Below are 20,461 nucleotides of genomic sequence, written 5' to 3' on the forward strand. Positions count from 1 at the left end.
GATATGCATAATTATTAGGAGGTTGTCTGTGTTCTGTTGCTCTACTGCTCTGAGTTGGAAAGTTCTCACCCTGGTACAGGGAACTGGATGACAAATAGGATATTTCGCCATATTACAAGGAGTGTTCAGTAAATAATGGAATACTTTTTCAGTCAGTTTCGGCTGAAAAAAGTGGAATTTGCTATGAGACATCGTGGAATATTCCCTCTTGAGCATCTATAGTTTCACGTAGAGGCGGCGCAGTACGTGACCTTCGAAATGGCGCCTACAACGGAGTTTCCAAGCAGAGAGCAACATTGAGTTTGTTTTGGCCGAAAACCAGAGCATGGCAGATGTTCATAGCCGCTTCCAGAATTTCTACCGAGAGGTGGCAGTGAACAAAAGCACAGTGACTCGCTGGGCGACGGGTCTTTCATCATCTCAGCAAGGTCGCGTAAACTTGTCCGGCCGACCGCTCACAGCTGATATTCGTACAATATTGGAACGTGTGGACACTCTCACTGCAGGTGGTCCACTATTCAGAATCAGTATTTGTGTTGAAAGCGCATCCAGCATCTTGCCACTTTCTGATATTTTTAAACTGTGTCCTATTCCAGTAACTAGCACTCAGATACAAAATGATGAATACAGCCAAAGCAAATGTAACAGCTTCGTAACGATGTGAATGACAATAGAAAAATCTCAGGGTTTATGCTTCAGCCGCTGAAGAATTTTGTGAAAATCAACAGAAACATAGGCCTAATTGAAATGAGTTAGTTAGATGTACCAGTGCAAGAACTGAAGAGTAGGACAGCGACGGAAACAGAGGGAATAAATGCCGAACTGTTTAAATATGGACGTCTTTCACTGAAGGAAGTCGTGCTACATTTAGTTAATGTACAAGGGCTATTCGGAATGTTAAATCCTATCCAGCGTGAAATGGAAACCACGTTGAAAAACCGTTGAAGATTTGCACAGGTGTATTGAGCAGTGTCTTTAGTATGCCCGTCGATCGCATCACGTCGCTCTTTTCCGTTCTAAGAGCACTGTGAGAATGTACCAGAAGATAGTGTCTGCCGCAATGTATGAGCGCCTGGTGAGAGATTTCGCCTGAGGTCATGCAGCTCACATAATGTAACTCTCATGCATCTCCTTCTGCATGCCAATTCTTGGCCGCTCTCTACAGGACCCTTAAAGATGTTCCTGCACCTTTTCTGATGGCAGTGTTTGATAACCCACAATACATCTCGTAACTGGCTCCTGCTGAGTTTCATCTCTGATCACATGAACCGCTGTCTTTGAAGAGAACATTCTGGTAAAGACAACGAGCAGTGGACAACCATATAGTAGTGAAGGAAAGCACAGGTGGCTGCGTTCTACACAGAGGGTGTTGGGAAACAGGTACAACGCCAAGACAAATGTCTAAGTCGGTGCTGCGATTATGTAGAGAAGTAGTTGGAAGAAGTAGTTAATGTTGGAAATAAAACATTTTTGACTGTCACAGAGGTTTCCATTTTACTCTCCGAATAGCCCTCGTATGTTGGACTACGTTAAGGTACCTAAGGGCTGGAATAAGGCCAAAATTTTCTCTGTATTCAACAAAGACAACAAAACCTACCCAGAAAAACACAGAGGAATTAGCCTCGTTAACACGAGCTATAAAATCTACACCACTATCATAAATAATAGTCTCCGATACAATTTTATTAGAAAAACAAATGTATCAGCTGCCGTAGCTTGGTACCTGTGAGCAGTCCATAGTGACTTGCCCTCTATGTATTCTATTTAAAAAAATTTCTAACTAAAGCTTTATCGCTTGATATTTAGTTTTATACGTGATATGCCAGTTTGAGTGTTTTACTTCTGATGAAGGCACTCATGGAAGTGCCACAACCTAGGTCAAAAGACTTATTTTTTTTGCGACCGAGGTCTTCTATTGCTTTTATTTTATTTTGTAAACGGTCGCTGACCACGCAGCCATGTTCATAACTTTAACTTGTAGACAAAACAAATGGCTTTAACAAAGAGACGCACATAGCATTTGTGGATTGTGAAAAAGATTTTAACAAAGTCAGTAACAGATACAGTTGCAGATTATGTCAAATAAAGCTTCCAAGCGTATTTAATTTACTCTATTACAACACTTTACAGAGAGACTAAAATTATAACTCAAGAAAAAGATAATATATCTAAACATTTAGCAACAAAACAAGCAGTTAGACAAGGATGTGACCTGTCTCCAGTTCTTTTTAACATTTACGTACTTGATCAATCAGAGCTTCGAAACAAAGTACCGACTATGGCATAAAGGTTAACAGAGAGAAGTGTTTGAATGCCCTTGTATACGCACAAGAGCGCTAAAACAAATCCGTAAAACTTTGGTTACACGATAAATCAGTCAAATCTAAAGGTCGTAAATTCAACTGAATACCAAGCAATTACCATTACGAACTTAAATTGGAAGGAACACACAAGAAATGTTGTGGGGAAGGCTAACCAAAGACTGCGTTTTATTGGCAGGTCACTTAAAAATGTAACAGTTCTACTAAAGAGACTGCCTACCCTACGCTTGTCCATCCCCTTTCAGAATACTTCAGCGCGGTGTGGGATCTTTACCAGGTAAGTTTGACGAAGTACATAGAGGAATTTCAAAGAAGCGCAGCACGTTTTGTACTATAATGAAAGAGGGGAGAGAGTGTCGCTGAAATGATACACGATTTGGGGTGGACGTCATTAAAACAAAGGCGTTTTTCGTTGCGAAGGAATCTTCTCACGAAATTACAATCACCGACATTCTCTTCCAAATGCGAAAATATTTTGTTGATGCGGACCCACATAGGTAGAAACGATCATCATAATAGAATAAGGGAAGTCAGAGCTCGCACAGAAAGATATAGGTGTTCGTTTCTTTCGCGCACTGTAGGAGATTGGAATAATAGAGAATTATTGTGAAGGTGGGTAAATCCTCTGCCAGGATTTTAAATGAGATCTTCGGAGTATCCATGTAGATGTAGATGTAGATGATCAAATAATAATCTAAGAAAATGAAGATAATTTTCATAATGTTCATAATTTAGCCTGTTAATTTGTTGGCTTTTAAATATTACATGAAAATATCCACTAATAAAACAAAAGTTATGGTGTTAAGGGGAAAATCGCCTACCAGACCGAAAATTATATCTAGGCTGTGACATGAGACTAGATTTCGACAGTGAAATTGATAACAAGAGAAACGCGTAATTAGAAGTCCTAATTATTTACTACAAAAAAGCGACCGACCCGACATGGCGGCAGACCACGGAAAAGATGGCTAACCTTGTTGACCAGAACATGTGAAATCACCTAGTCGATGAAGGAACTGTAGAGGAGAAGAAGGTTTACTGGGTATAGTAGGTAGAAGGCCATGGAAAACATTTGTAATTAGGACATAAGTTATGGCATCCAGGAATGGTTAACGGTTAGCTGGAAAAGAAGAACAGAGAGAAAAAAGTCAGGCGGCCCAAGATTAGAATATATCAAAACAGCTTGTAGAGGATGAGAGCTGTAATAGATGGGTAGAGACTAGAAGCCATGGGTGGGTCAACATACATGTAACGAAAGTTTCACATTTCTTCTAGTATCGGTCTAGGGGACTTCTTAGAAGAAACAGTCGTCACGTACCTATGTTTGCGGATTTATCGATCGGATGTAAAATAAGCAGCTGTACAAAACATCGAGATGACAGTAACTTTTGTGTGAAGTGTCGCTGCTAAGTAACGTAGTTCGACGATAAGTGGACCATACATAGAAGGAACTGCTACAGAAGGTAAGCGAAAGATATAGACACTGTGACGAACAGAAGTGAAACACTTATTCAAAGACAATAATTATACGGAAGTCACCGCTTCATGTTAGTCACCTGGATACTACAAAAGGCCCGAACTGCTTCTTAATAGGGTGTGTGATCTCTACTGTCGGCAATGCAGGCTCTGCGACAGGCCTCCATGCTGGCCACATCGTTAGTAAGGGGCTATTGCGGTAGAGACTTCCATAACTCCACCAGCGCGGTTGACAACTGGTGGTTGGTCAACGGTCTTTGTGACGTGCGGAAATATGTCTTCCAAACGCATCCCACACGTACTTGATGTGATTTAGGTACGCGAAAGGGTAGGCTAGTCCATTCGTCGATTATCCACCTGTTTCAAGAGCTGCTCCTCTTGCGCTGTTTCATGCCGTCACTCATTTTTATCCATAAAAACGAAGAAAGTATCGTTCGCACCCCTGAAAAGAAGGACTTGAATAGGGAATACAATTTTACAATAATGTTCACCGGTAAGTGTATTGTGTTTAAGTGTATTGTGTTCAATGATTGGGAGGTCAGTACACCAATACTACATAATGCAGTCCCGAATCATAACAGACAAATCACCAAAACGATCATGTTCGCCATTGCTAGATGTACCCTCATATACCGAGAGGTGGGAATACGTAATGCACTCAGGAGCATTGTGGAACCTTTCTCGTGAATCAGATTACTCTGTCTATTACTGGCAGTGCCTACAGTAATTGGTTCACATACAGACGGAAAAGAACGGCGTCGCAGGTTCTTAGTTCATCATAGTTCAACCAGTCTGCACGAAATACATACAAATTACGTACTATCGTGCTCAAAAGTATCCTAGAGAACTCGTTTGCGTTCCGCTTGAAATGCATGCAACCCACATGACGTAACTCTCTGGCAGGCCCTCTAATCTCATTTCGGTACTGTCGCCAGACGATATGAAATGGTATCCACAATTGAGCACTAGAAAGCACTGCTTTGCATGGCAATAACTCAAGATTCAAATTAATACCACAATACTACAAATAACGTGTAAAATCAAATTTATTATAGTAATTGATTTCTAAAGCGTTAACGGGCTCATTAGTACCTGAGACAGGTAACGCCCGTAACTTAAATACACAGATTGTTCCGTAATCCTTACCCAGAATAAAATCTGTTTTTCGGATAAGAGTTTTTCTAAGAAAATTTGGACTCTCAAATATCTATGGTAATCAGAAGTATTCTTCCAGAATGAAATTTTGACTCTGTAGCTGAGTGTTCACTGACTTGAAACGTCCTGGCAGACTACATCTGTGTGCTGGACCGTGACTCGAAATCGGTCTCGAATTCGAGTCTTGGCCCGGCGCACGGTTTTAATTTGCCAGGAAGTTACAAGAAGTATTCTTGCTCTCTAAAAGATGTTCTATCCACATATTAACGAATAGGAATACGAACTGAAACCCAGAATACTAAACGAAGTATACCTGTCTGTCCGAGAACCGACCACAGCGCTGATCGTCATTGCTGAGTAGCTTGAAGATGCATGATGTACCACATTTTTGCCCCTGTCAGTTGGCAAATATGAACTTGAAATTACTTGATGAAAATTTTTGCACTGGACATGGACTCTTATACATCAGCTAGTGCCCCTGTTAACTAACAACGAAAGATGTAAATATGGTTTTAATACCTAGTAACGAACTGGAAACGATGTATGTGTTGGTCCGCGATTCAGACCCACCTTCTTGTCCGGTTTTTATGTAAACACAATCAAATCTCAGATATGAAATACTGTCAGCAATAAAGAGATGTTTGACACAGCATAGACGAGACAAACGAATAATTTCTGAGTCCCCGGCATTCGAACTTGGCACCTATCGCCATTGTTTTCTAGCGAGATTTGCACACATTTGAACTAGAAATGACGTTTTGAAGATTAAAGTGATTACTGGGCATCGAATCCTGCCCATATTGTCGCTGACTATACACGAAGACAGTATAGCTACCGAATTATTTTTCACCAGTAGCTACGACTCGCATGTCTGAAGTTGCAATGATGGGCCGAAAGGATATGTGTTTCTCTTGGAATCGAAACAGTCACATGTTGTTATTGACATCAAAATAATTTTCGACCATGAATTAGGGGTGATCATAGTAAAGCTTGAAAGGGTATCTTTAAAATTTTTGTGTCGAATCAGGTTTCGTACCATGACACGTGCCTTACGTACAGATTTTAATGAGTTTGGATTTTGAGCAACCAACCAATTTATAGAACTAATCGTACGTCGTCACGAAGGGATCAGATCCTGCGAAAGGGAATATCCAAGTCCCAATCCTAATCAATATGCAATATATTCAAAATCTCAAGCTGAAATAGAATAAGTGCCCGTGACCTTACATGGCGTTTGTTTATTTAACTAAAATTAAAATACTAAGGTAAGAAAGGTTACTGGTGACAGAGTTTAGACAAGCTTCCATTTTCGCATTTGTCATAGACGATCCTAACCCACTGTATAGTCGGTAGCGAAGAGACATCACGTTTAATGTGGATTTGGAACGACGGTGGAATCGTGTAGACAGTGACCCGAATATATATAGATTAAAGTTCCTTTACTTTAGACCTATGGTCATAAGATTTTGTTATCAGACTACCAGTTTCGGTTTATAATGTCCATCGTAAGATCGGTTTCATAAAACATGTCTTAATGTACTGCAGTCCAAGTGGCACCGTCAAATGTTTTACACAATGCTGGTGCTGATTTTTGTGTTTAACATTTGACGAGGCCACTAGGGCTGCAGTACATTAGGTATTAAAAAAGATCTGAAGATGATCATTAAAGACCGAAATCGGTACTCTGATGATAAGAAAATTGTGACCATAGGAGTAAGGCAAAGGAAATTTAATTTACTTTATTTTCTAATCCGCCAGTAACTGCAAACCTCGGGAATCCGTTTCCGAGAAGAGCTCGTGACCGTCTGTACACATCAGAACAATATCTCCTCCACAGCCCTATGGCCGCGTGCCGCTAGCCGGCCTCAGCCAAGGTGATCGTAACGGACTCCGACTACAGCCTTTGATCTACAGCGGTCGATTTTACACTCACGTTGGGAAGCGTAAGGCTATTTGGTATTGTAGTTTGAATTTCAGTGCGGAATATTTTCTGGAAACTGTGTGTACACCACGCAGTAACAACAGCTTTGTTATCAGTATACTTGCAGCGTATGACGTGGAGAGTACTACGTATGCAATCTATCACAGAAAAAAAAATCGCCTGTTTAAATGAGGGTAGAGCGTAGGTTTGTGCAGATGTGGATTTAATAGGGTGAAGGCAGAATGCTCGAACACCTGTGCCCTGTATAGTGTTAGTGTTGTCTAGGAAATCAAATCAGATACTAGCTTTCTCGTCTAGTGAATTATTTGCCATATTCAGGAAGCCGAAAGGTTGTAGCCCGTCAAAAGAGAGGTAAACATTAATCTGTGATGAGATTGGAACCTAAGAAAGAATGGACCGGTGGGGGCTCAGTGGGCTGTGTGGACAGGGTTCGAATCCGTAGGTCTGGCCACAGCGTCCCCCTCACCGCCACTGATCCTGTGGGGCATAGGAAAATGGGACACATAGAATCAGCAGAAGCGAAAGCCTTTTTCTATTTTTTATTCGTTTTCTATAATTTTTAAGATTATTATGAAACTATGTGGAACAGATGTACTTGAACTAGAAAAAAAAAATGAAATACACGCATTTAACGTGCGCCCTCCCGTCCGTGGAGGTCGGGGGTAGAATACTAGTATCGATCATAGGCAATGTCAGAAAGGGGACCGAGCGAGGTGGCGCAGTGGTTAGCACACTGGACTTGCATTCGGGAGGACGACGGTTCAATCCCGTCTCCGGCCATCCTGATTTAGGTTTTCCGTGATTTCCCTAAATCCTTTCAGGCAAATGCCGGGATGGTTCCTTTGAAAGGGCACGGCCGATTTCCTTCCCCGTCGTTCCCTAACCCGAGCTTGCGCTCCGTCTCTAATGATCTCGTTGTCGACGGGACGTTAAAAACTAATCTCCTCCTCCTCAGAAAGGGGGTAGGGGCCCTCAGCTTCCCCAACTAAATGGAGGTCTAACAAAGACCCATGTCGGTAACATGGTACGTGTTCGGGAGCTGCGTTAGCTGTTTGTAAATAGATTCAGAAGTCGAGGCGGGATTTTGGCCCCTTACGGAATAGGTAAGTGACCACTCATCCATTGAAACACTTAATGGCGTGACTTTTGGCAGCGGTAAGTTATTTGTCCTCTAGCTATAGACACATTCGCTATTCGGTCGCATCTGGTGACAGTAGGATGCAGCAGGCAGTCATTTTCAGCACCAATCGCCAGACGTCACGCAAAGAGGCGCAAGTCAGACAGTGATCATCAGTGTCGCGTTGCCGGCCAAGGAGACTAAGAGGGGATTCTGACAAATCGACGTTTTGTAGCAAATTTCTCGTTGACTGTGTGATACCACATTGTCCTTAGGCAGGAAGACTTGGTGGAGGGTATTTTAGAATATGAGCCACTGGACGGAGGAATATTTGATCAATAAGTTTCCTTTAATTTACATCTATGGTCACAAACTTTTTGTTAACAGATTACCGGTTTCGGTCTTTAATAACCATCATCAGATCTGTTTCATAAAAACAAAGTTCTAATGTACTGCAGCCATAGTGGCATCGTCAAATGTTAAATGAAGAATCAGCACCAATCTGCATTTAACATTTGACGATGCCACTATGGCTACAGTACATTAGGACTTTGTTTTTATGAAACAGATCTGATGATGGTCATTAAAGACCGAAACCGGTAATCTGTTAACAAAAAGTTTGTTACCATAGACGTAAATTAAAGGAAACTTATTTTATATACGTGTCACTGTTTTCTCGCGACAACGTCGCAGATTGTGAGAATATTTGATCTTCAGCACTTTATGTGGAACACGGAATACCAGTAGGCTGTGAGATTTCTTGGTCCTGGACGGATGCGTATCTGGAGGGCTGGTATGTGCGTAACTGTAATTGATGAAAAAGGCCGAAAAGTGAGACAAACGAGGCTCGATGTGGCCGACAGACACCAGTGGTGAGACAGACGCAGGCAGGAGAACCTCAAGCAAGCTGTGTGTTAGGCATGTACACTGTCCAATCCATTGTCATCCCATAGGACTCAAATACAAGACCACAGTTCGCATTCGGGCGTTGATGAGTCTGAGGCTACCAACCTGTGGGAGCAGAGTAAGTGACTAATAACAGACCTTAAAAAAGGAAGCAACCAAAAGATAGAAGTCTAGGGTCGCCTAAAGGCTGCGCCCAGTTGCCGTCGGCAAAGGGAGAACCTGCACGACGTGGATCAGTGTTGATGCCACATAATGATTAAGAAACTGAACCCATGTCTACATCTACATCTACATCCATTCTCCGCAAGCCCTGACGGTGTGTGGCGGAGGGTACTTTGAGTAACTCTATCGGTTCTCCCTTTTATTCCACTCTCGTATTGTTCGTGGAAAGAGAGATTCTCGGTCTGCCTCTGTGTGAGCTCTAATCTCTCTGATTTTATCCTCATGGTCTTGTTCAAATGTTCAAATGTGTATGAAGTCTTATGGGACTTAACTGCTAAGGTCATACGTCCCTAGCCGGCCGGAGTGGCCGTGCGGTTCTAGGCGCTATAGTCTGGCGCCGAGCGACCTCTACGGTCGCAGGTTCTAATCCTGACATGGGCATGGATGTGTGTGATGTCCTTAGGTTAGTTAGGTTTAATTAGTTCTACGTTCTAAAAATGGTTCAAATGGCTCTGAGCACTATGCGACTCAACTTCTGAAGTCATCAGTCGCCTAGAACTTAGAACTAATTAAACCTAACTAACCTAAGGACATCACACACGTCCATGCCCGAGGCAGGATTCGAACCTGCGACCGTAGCGGTCACGCAGTTCCAGACTGAAGCGCCGTTAATCGCACGGCCACACCGGCCGGCAGTTCTACGTTCTAGGCGACTGATGACCTCAGAAGTTAAGTCGCATAGTGCTCAGAGCCATTTCAACCATCATACGTCCCTAAGCTTACACACCACTTAACCTAAATTATCCGAAGGACAGACACACACGCCCATGTCCGAGGGAGGACTCGAATCTCCGCCGGGACCAGCCCCACAGTCCACGACTGCAGCGCCTTAGACCGCTAGGCTAATCCCGCGCGGCCCTCTTGGTCTCTTCTCGAGATATACGTAGGAGGGAGCAACATACTGCTTGGCGCCTCGGTGAAAATCTCGAAACTTCAACAAAAGCCCGTACCGAGCTACTGAGCGTCTACCCTGCAGAGTCTTCCACTGGAGTTTATCATCTACGTAACGCTTCCGTGGTTACTAAATGATCCTGTAACGAAGCGCACTGCTCTCCGTTGGATCTTCTCTATCTCTTCTATCAACCCTACCTGGTACGGATCCCACACTCGTGAGCAATATTCAAGCAGTGGGCGAACAAGCATACTGTAACCTACTTCCTTTGTTTTCGGATTGCATTTCCTTAGGACTCTTCCAATGAATCTCAGGCTGGCATCTGCTTTACCGACGATCAACTTTATATGATCATTCCATTTTAAATCATTCCTAATGCCTACTCCCAGATAATTTATGGAATTAACTGCTTCCAGTTGCTGACCTGCTATATTGTAGCTAAATAATAAAGGATCTTTCTTTCTATGTATTCGTAGCACTTTACACTTGTCCTCATTGATATTCAGTTGCCATTCATTGCACCATGCGTCAATTCGCTGCAGTTCCTCCTACATTTCAGTACAATTTTCCATTGTTACAACATCTCGATATACTACAGCATCATCCGCAAACAGCCTCAGGGAACTTCCGCTGTTATCCACACGGTCATTTATGAATATTGTCAATAGCAACGGTTCTACGACACTCCCCTGCGGCACACCTGAAATCACGCTTACTTCGGAAGACTTCTCTCCATTAAGAATGACATGCTGCGTTGGAAGTGTGTTCTGGAGACGCAGGAGATCCTGGCGGACAATGAGGGTAGAGATAATACCCATGTGCCAGAATGTCCGCATTAGTGATAGGGGTTGCTACCACCTTCCTGGAGACCTCATGTGATGTACATCACAAAAGATTTGGCGATGTTCATGGCACTGCCTACGGTCGATCCATGACATGTAATCAGTTCGAGGACTGCTCGAATCTCGGAGCGGACGAGGAGGAGGTGGTCATTAGCGTATGTAGCGCAGCGAAAAGTGTGAGTTCGAAGGGTGAATACAGAGATCTCGGTCGTCAAGTCCCCAATGAGGGGCTCTAGGCAATGGTATAGGGGAGGGGGAGACGGGGCACATTTGCCGATTAGAACAGTGGATAGGTATCGGCCCAGCGAAACGTCCATTAACTTGGACTCTTGAAAAGACGATGGAGGACGTCGATTAAGGGAGATAGACCCATGTAGGTTGCCACTGAAAACAGGAAGCGGTGGTATACTTTATCGAAGTCTGCAGGTCGCCGCCATCGCAATTGAGTCGTGGCATTCGCCTGTGGCAGTCAGTATGTTAACCCAACCACCATGTGTCGTTTGCTCCAGGGAGAGAACATGAAAAAGTATCGTCTGGAGACGCATCGCTAGTAAGGGGCCAAAGATCTTGTAATCCGCGTTCATTAGGGAGAGTTGTCTATAATTCGTAACCGTCGGAGCGCAGGCTGGCTGGTGGGTCTGCTTGGTCAGACCGGGTCAGATCTAGGAACATAGTTTCTTGTAACATAGCCGACCTCTACATCATCATGAGCCCCCGGAGGCTTTGTAAAATTCAGTCGGTAAGCCGTCGATGCCGGCCGATCTGTTGACTGCACACATATTTAGTGCGTCTTGGACTTCAACTCCTATGATCTACACTGTAAAGTCATGTGTAATGTTACATCACAAACTGCCTTGATTACTTTCAGGCAATTATATACAACCGCTCGCTCGCAGGAAGTTCCACATCTAAAGACTGGAAAGTTGCTCAAGTCACACCAATACCCAAAAAGGGAAGTGGGAGTAATCCGCTGAATTATGAAACCATGTCACTTTCGTCGATTTGCAGTAGGGTTCTAAAACACATACTGCATTCGAACGTTATGAAGTTGCTCGAAGAAACCGAGCGAGGTGGCGCAGTGGTTAGCACACTGGACTCGCATTCGGGAGGATGACGGTTCAATCCCATCTCCAGCCATCCTGATTTAGGTTTTCCGTGATTTCCGTAAATCGTTTCAGGCAAATGCCGGGGTGGTTCCTTTGAAAGGGCACGGCCGATTTCCTTCCCAATACTTCCCTAACCCGAGCTTGCGCTCCGTCTCTAATGACCTTGTTGTCGACGGGCGTCAAACACTAACCACCACCACCACCACCTCGAAGAAAATGATTTATTGACACATAGTCAGCACGGATTCAGAAAATATCGTTCTTGCGAAACACAACTAGCTCTTTATACTCATGAAGTAATGAATGCTATTGACAGGGGATGTGAAATTGATTCCATATTTTTAGATTTCCAGAAGGTTTTCGACACCGGTCCTCAAAAGCGTCTTCTAACCAAACTGCGTGCCTATGGAATATCGCTTCAGTTGTGCAATTGGATTCGTGATTTCCTGTGAGAAAGGTCACAGTACGTATTAATAGACGGAAAGTCATCGAGTAAAACACAAGTAATATCCGGCGTTCCCCAAGGAAGTGTTATAGGCCCTCTACTGTTCCTGAACTATATTAAGGACATAGGAGAAAATCTGAGTAGCTGTCTTAGATTGCTTGCAGATGATGCTGTCATTTACCGTCTCATAAAGTCATCAGATGACCGAAAGGAACTGAAAAATGATTCAGATATCTGTATGGTGCGAAAAGTGACAATTGACCCTGAATAAAGATAGGTGAGAAGCTATTCACATGAGTACAGAAAGAAAATCGCTAAATTTCGATTACGCGATAAGTCAGAAATATCTTAAGATTGTAAATTCAACTAAATACTTAGGTATTACTATTACAAATAACCTAAATTGTAACGATCACATAGATAACGTTGTGGGTAGAGCAAACCAAAGTCTGCGATTCATAGGCAGAGCACTTAGAAGGTGCAACAGGTCTACTAAACAGACTACTGAAACAACGTTTGTCCGTCCTGTTCGGGAGTATTGCTGTACGGTATGGGATCCGCATTAGGTAGACTGACGGATGATGTCGAAAAAGAACAAAGAAGGGCAGCTCGCTTTGTTTTATCGCGAATTAGTGGAGATAGTGCCACCGACATGATACATGAATTGGAATGGCAATCATTAAAACAAAAGCGTTTTTCTTTGCGACGGGATCTTCTAATGAAATTTCAATCATCAGTTTTCTCCTCCGATTGCGAAAACATTCTTTTGGCACCCTTCTACATAGGGAGATATGATCATCACGATAAAATAAATCAGGGCTCGGACAGAGAAATTTTAGTGCTCGTTTTTCCCGCGCGCCGTTCCAGTTTTGAACGGTAGCGAGACAGGTTGAAGGTGGTTCAATGAACCTTCTGCGAGGCACTTTACTGTGAATAGCAGAGTAACCATGTACACTACTGGCCATTAAAATTGCTACACCAAGAAGAAATGCAGATGATAAACGGGTATTCATTGGGCAAATATATTATAGTAGAACTGACATGTGATTACATTCTCACGCAATTTGGGTGTATGCATCCTGAGAAATCAGTACCCAGAAAAACCACCTCTGGCCGTAATAACGGCCTTGATACGCCTGGGCATTGAGTCAAACAGAACTTGGATGGCGTGTACAGGTACAGCTGCCCATGCAACTTCAACACGATACCACAGTTCATTAAGAGTTGTGGCTGGCGTATTGTGACGAGGCAGTTGCTCGGCCACCATTGACCAGGGGTTTTCAGTTAGTGAGAGATGTGGAGCATGTGCGGGCCAGGGCAGCAGTCGAACATTTTCTGTATCCAGAAAGGTCCGTACAGGACTTGCAATGTGCGGTCGTGCATTATCCTGCTGAAATGTGGGGTTTTGCAGGGATAGAATGAAGGGTAGAGACACGGATCGTAACACATCTGAAATGTAACGTCCACTGCTCAAAATCACGTCAGTGTGAACAAGAGGTGACCGAGACGTGTAAGCAATGGCACCCCATACCATCACGCCGGGTGATACGCCAGTATGGCGATGACGAATACACGCTTCCAATGTGCGTTCACCGCGATGTCGCCAAACACGGATGCGACCATCCTGATGCTGTAAACAGAACCTGGATTCATCCGAAAAAACGACGTTTTACCATTCGTGCACCCAGGTGCGTCGTTGAGTATCCTACACCATCGCAGGTGCTCCTGTCCGTGATGCAGCGTCAAGGGTAACCGCAGGCATGGTCTACGAGCTGATAGTCCATGCTGCTGCAAACGTCGTCTAACTGTGCGTGGAGATCATTGTTGTCTTGCAAACGTCCACATCTGCTGACTCAGAGATCAAGACGTGACTGCACGATCCGTTACAACCATGTGAATAACATTCCTGGTATCTCGACTGCTAGTGATACGAGGCCATTGGGATCCAGCACTGCGTTCCGTATTACCCTCCTGAACCGACCGATTTCATATTCTGCTAACAGTCATTGGATCTCGACCAACGCGAGCAGCAATGTCGCGATACGATAAACCGCAATCGCGAAAGACTACAATCCGACGATTATCAAAGTTGGAAACGTGATGATACGCATTTCTCCTCCTTACATGAGGCATCACAAAAACGTTTCACCAGGCAACGCCGGTCAACTGCTGTTTTTGTATGAGAAATCGGTTGCAAACTTTCCTCATGTCAGCATATTGTAGGTGTCGCCACCGTCGGCAACCTTGTGTGAATGCTCTGAAAAGCTATTCATTTGCATTCACAGCATCTTCTTAATGTCGGTTAAATTTCGCGTCTGTAGCATGTCATCATCGTGGTGTAGCAATTTTAATGGCCAGTAGTGTAGATGCAGATGTAGATGTACCCACTGCGTCGCCATCACACTCATCGTCTCCGCTCTCTTATTGCCTTCCTCACCACACATAATGCCCGTCAGTCGACAGCTGAAAGTGAGATGACTCAAGTTTTACAGCAAGACTATGTACATTTGTATTCAGCGGATAACACTGTGGGCGTCTATCCCGATGCTAGTTTTTTTGACCCTCGGTGCAATGATTATGCCTGACCGGAATGTTGAGATTTTAGCGCATTTTCAGGAGGATGAAGTGTTCGAGTATAATGCTAAATCCATCTTCTCATAAATCCCCTGGTCCTGTCGGCCTACAGAAAGAATTTTATTTTGATTTTTGGCGTCAATTTGGTTTCACCTATATTTCTATTTTAAATGAGATTTTGCAGAGGAGGTAAGCTTGCGATCTTTAACGTGTGAAAAATTGTTCTTATTCCGAAGCATCCCTTCTGTTTAACACGTGATGATATTCGTCCCCTTACGTTACGCAATCGTGTCTACAAAACTGTTGCACAGTCTGTGAACAGCAAATTTATCTAATCGCTTGACTGTGTGATTGGTAAATATCATATTGCCTCCCGCGTACAATTTTGACTCCGGTGACAGAATGTAGGGATATGGTTTTGGTGGCGACTGTATAATCTACTATAGAATGTGCTTTTGCCTTCTTAGATCCTTTCAACATTTTCGACCTCGTTAGTGACAGGTATCTCGATCGTCTGTTGGAACCGCTGTTGCGGCAAGAATGGTTCAAATGGCTCTGAGCACTATGGAACTTAACTTGATCAGCCCCCTTGAACTTAGAACTACTTAAACCTAACTAACCTAAGGACATCACACACAGCCATGCCCGAGGCAGGATTCGAACCTGCGACCGTAGTGGTAGCACGGTTCCTGTGGCAAGTTGATGATCGTCTTTCACTCACAGTTACAGCATATGCCGGTGACGTGGTGGTCATCTTTCGTTGAGGTGAGGAAGCCTCTTGTTAGAAGTGATAATTAACGGTTTTTGTCGTACTTCAGATGTGAGCTTAAATGATGAGAAATGCAAATTCCTCAACCTACGCGACTTCAAGTACGCCGTACTTTCTTGGGTACGTTTTGTGGATCGGCACACATCCCTGGGCATTGCCGTTGATCGTTTCCCAATAAATATAATGACCTTCAATTGGAATTGGAACGACATTCGCTTACCATTTTTGCAGTAATTACGAATACTGGATACCCGTATTTAGCGTAAGGCATATTACCAAAACGGCAGCGAAGAAATTGCGACAACTGTCTTGCCTGTATCTATAAAAGGCCGTGTATTTAAACTACGTTACGAGATTCTGATGAAGCCGCACTCCGAAGGAGGCTAGTCCCTCTCAAGTATCACTTGCATATGGTCTGCGTTTGTCTGCCGCAAGATGATTGCATCCTATCGCGTCACGACTCTAGCTCTCGTACGTGGTACAGGCAGTGAGTCTCGCTTCGCCTATTGACGTAGGTCACATTCATTTCAAATGTGTGCCAAGTTCGAGAATTTTAAATTACATTGAATTTCTGGAGACGATATCTTGAGATGAGAAGTCGTCTCAACGTAATTACTGTTTGGTCGCGTGAATAGAGTGGTCTGCCCCAATCCCGTTGAGCTGATATTACCGCGAGTACGTTAGTCACACGATGGGAGTGGCTTCCTCTGTGGACAGATTTATTAAAAACTTATTACCTACTAATGAACATCCACACCGGATTGGACTTTGTGACACGGCTACATGTTGTTGATGTAGTTCCTGGGACATACTTCCCCATAATTTACCTACAGTGGTCACGTGGCGAACTGCCTCTCCTGCGGAACCTACTTGTTTTCCTCATTAGAACTTTTTTCAAGGTTTATACCACCGACATTACCCTGCGGCCGGATTCCTCTTTCTTTCGGAAGTCGAAGACTAATTCGGTGATGTGGTTAACTGCTCATTTTGTACATTTTGTTGTTGCTGATGTTTGTGTGTGTGTGTGTGTGTGTGTGTGTTTGTGTGTTTGGGGCGAAGGACTTTTTGGCGTTACGGCAGTCAATGTCTACTGCATGCTGAAACGCTTCGCAGGTGCCTCCTTATCGGGACGATTTAGCTAACATGCTAAATCTCAGGTTTACCAGACAGGGTGTTGGTTAGAGTGGTCTGCGGGTGTGGGAGCGCATGTGGCCCTTATCCAGAGGTCCGTCCCCAGTAGCTGAGTGACGCCGGCACGGTAGCTCAGCGTGTTCGGTCAGAGAGTCGGTTGGCCTCTGTAATAAAAAACTGAGTGGAAGGATCAACCACCGAACTTGAACAGGATGTCTTGCGACGTCCGCAACGACATAACACAACGATAAAAAAAAGTGGTTAGCCCGACAGACTGTCAATCCTGAGGGCCCGGGTTCGATTCCCGGCTGGGTCGGAGATTTTATCCGCTCATGGAGTAGGTGTTGTGTTGTCATCATCATCATTTCATCCCCATCGACGCGCAAGTCACCGAAGTGGCGTCAAATCGAAAGACTTGCGCCAGGCGAGCGGTCTACCCGACAGGAGGCCCTCGTCACATGCCTTTTTTTTTTCTGATAGAGAGGTCGAGGCACTTACCGCCGTATTTGAACCTTATCACTTCTCGTTTCTATTACTCGCACGCAGTTTCGCCTATTGTGTGCTTTGTTATTTATAGAACGAAGAAAAACATGTTTAAGCACGTGTTTTGTCCTGTAGCTGTTTGTTGCTTTAGTTTCAGTTTTTCAAAAACAAAAAGTGTTATAGCGAAAAACAAACGAACAAGTGTGAGCTTGGGAACCTATCGGTCGTAAAAAGAATAATAAAAAAATGTGGTCAGTGCGGCTGGCTGCCACGCGAAGGTATCGTGTTTATGCGGGTAAAAACATTTGCTGAAAGAAAGTGGTCTTGGACATTGATGCTAGACTGGTATGGTGGCGCATATAAAAGTAGCCCGCATAGATATAAAGGAAATGCTGTAAAGTTGCATAAACAGATGGCTAAACATATACTTATCATTTATAATGAAAAAAGACTGAAAAATACATTTATAGAAGATGAAATTGAGAGTAGTGTCAAAAAATATCGGTCCAGTGATGCACGTTCCTGTTACACTGCATCAAACACGGAGGCTTCCGTCATGGAGTGGATTCTGACACACAACGTTAGGTTTCTCCGTTGCCCAGTACCTCATATTCTGTGGAATCAGATAACAAGAAAGGTGAAACCATGTCTTACCACTCATGATGTAATGGGAAGGATCTAACAAACCATCGATCGTTGATATTCAAACGTCACGAGCAGTAATCTACACGTTTCTGACTGTTATCTTCACGTAATAGTTGCACAACTGTCCCACGATATGGCTCTTCAGGTTAATACTTTTCAATATTCGGTGCCAACTCTTCAAACATACATGCGTCTGTTGGGCCAATTTACGCGAAGGCTTCTTTGGGCTCTTAATAATTCTTCGGTGAATGTCTGCATAACTTCTGCCGTGCGAACTGAAGGAATGCTTGTTTGTTTTACATTTTGCACAGATCAGTAGGTGCACCAGTTTTTATAAAGACTCTGTATTGCTCTCTTCACAGGTAGTCCTCTGTCCAGATGCTTAACCCCGAAAATTTTGTAAGTTTCCTTAATGGAACCTGTTTTCACATATGCCTCCACGATTTCAATTCTTTCTTCTGTCGAGAAAGTCATTTTGCTGACTGCAAAGAGAAACGTCTAACTTTACTGTAACCTTAGTGATGAAATAAATTCAAATAATGACAGATTGGTAACAATCGATCATTGCATAAAAATGTCCATTGGTGTAGCTGTTTGCTGTATTTTAGAAGTAGAATAATTGAATTCACATTCAAAGCGGGGGGGAGGGGGGTGGGAGCTACTTCTAACTGCGCCAGATTGTATATGGAACAGTTATCAACACATTAAATACTCATGGTTAGTTCAGTTAAAGTGTGCGTACTCAACCCTTCCTGGTGAATCAGTCTATCTGTGAGCTAAATCAATACCACAATGCTTACTGTAGTTCTTGGCATTAGACCTTACACACAGACAGAGAAACATGGCGTGAGAATTACATTTGTAATGTGTGTAGATATTGATTCAGTTATCTTTATATGAGGAGCTCTCATTCAGGTGCAACGTACGAAAACCATTTTCCGTACCTAAGCCTGTGTGTTTGGTATTTCAGTGAAGTATAAATGAAATTTTAAATTATCAATGATTTCTCTACACAGCAATATAAATCATTTGGATTCATTAGGTCTGCTTTTGGTTAAAATTATTGGTTGTGTTTCTGCACGTGTGCTAGGTAAGGTTTTAATCCTGTAAGTATATTTGATTCCCTTCGTTTATAGAGGCAGGTGAACATCATGCTGAAGAAGAAAAGGGAGCTTAGTGGGAACGAGTTCTTAATTTGATTTAAATCACTAACTCGCTTCACAATTTTGGAATATTCCAAAAACGGTAACAGCGATGTGGAAAATGTTATTTTCGTGAAATATCGTACGTCGCAAAACATGTCGCTCCCTAAACTAATGGGCGTTAATTCAAATTTTGACGCGCGTACGTTGCCTATCATAAAAACAATATTTTAGTGCAGATTAAAGTATTGATTGTGGTTCCGGAGCGCGAGCTACGCGGAACGATTAGCATGCATATTACTCGCAGCAGCCCATACCGGCGCGGCGTGGCGCAGCGCATGCCTCTGGCCTGGTATTTAACATTCATAGCCGGCTGCGGAGCGATGGGAAGCGACGGGAAGCCAGGCGAGGCAGCCAGCCTGCCCCGGGCGGAGCCTGTGTCGCGGGCTTGCCTACTCTACACGCGGCAGGGGCCGCCAAGGCCTGCTCCAACGGTCCGTTTGTAGATCCTACGAGCGTCACTATGACACGTTGGAATGTTGACACATGTCTTAGCAAGAACAGCTGTCGAAGATGTCTAGTAGTGCAGCACGGCGTTTAAGACGCCGTTTTACAACGAAAGATTTGGAATAATTTACTGTTAAACAAGTTTTTACAGAAGAATACCTACTTATGCAAGGTTGCTATAGAAGCTTTATAATGATCTTGGGTAAGTTCTTCCGCTAATGAAAATTTCTGTGCTTGTTGCGTATGTAGATAACAGGTTTTGGTAGAACTACATTACCATATTCAGATCTTCATAAATGATATTACAAACATCTTGTGCCATTTACGCACAAAATCTTTTCACTGAATTTCCAGTTTCATAAAACATGAAATGAGCGATGCGTTGTCACGTGAGAAAAATGACTATGTACATAACAATTCGCGAAAACAGCATTCCCAAAACATAACATAGTTTGCTTCATACACTGGCTGTTGTAGTTAGTCTTGTGGCGCCCTGGTAGGGATGACTTGTTATGTTATGGGAACGATATTTTGTGAATTGTGACGTATATAGTAATTTTAATTTTTATGTGGCAACGCATCTCTAGATTCCTGCTTTATGTACTTGGAAATTCAATGGAAGCATTTTATGTGTAGATGTCAAAAGATGTGTGTAATTAACTTTTTGGAGATCTAAAGTTTCTATAACGATGTTGGTGACGAAGTTCTTCTCCTAAGTAATCTCTATATTTCGCCCCCTACGAACACAATATGATTGAACTAATAGTTACATTCATTTTGCAGATA

This window comes from Schistocerca piceifrons, chromosome 2 (assembly GCF_021461385.2).
Source record: "Schistocerca piceifrons isolate TAMUIC-IGC-003096 chromosome 2, iqSchPice1.1, whole genome shotgun sequence".
Lineage (NCBI taxonomy): Eukaryota > Metazoa > Arthropoda > Insecta > Orthoptera > Acrididae > Schistocerca > Schistocerca piceifrons.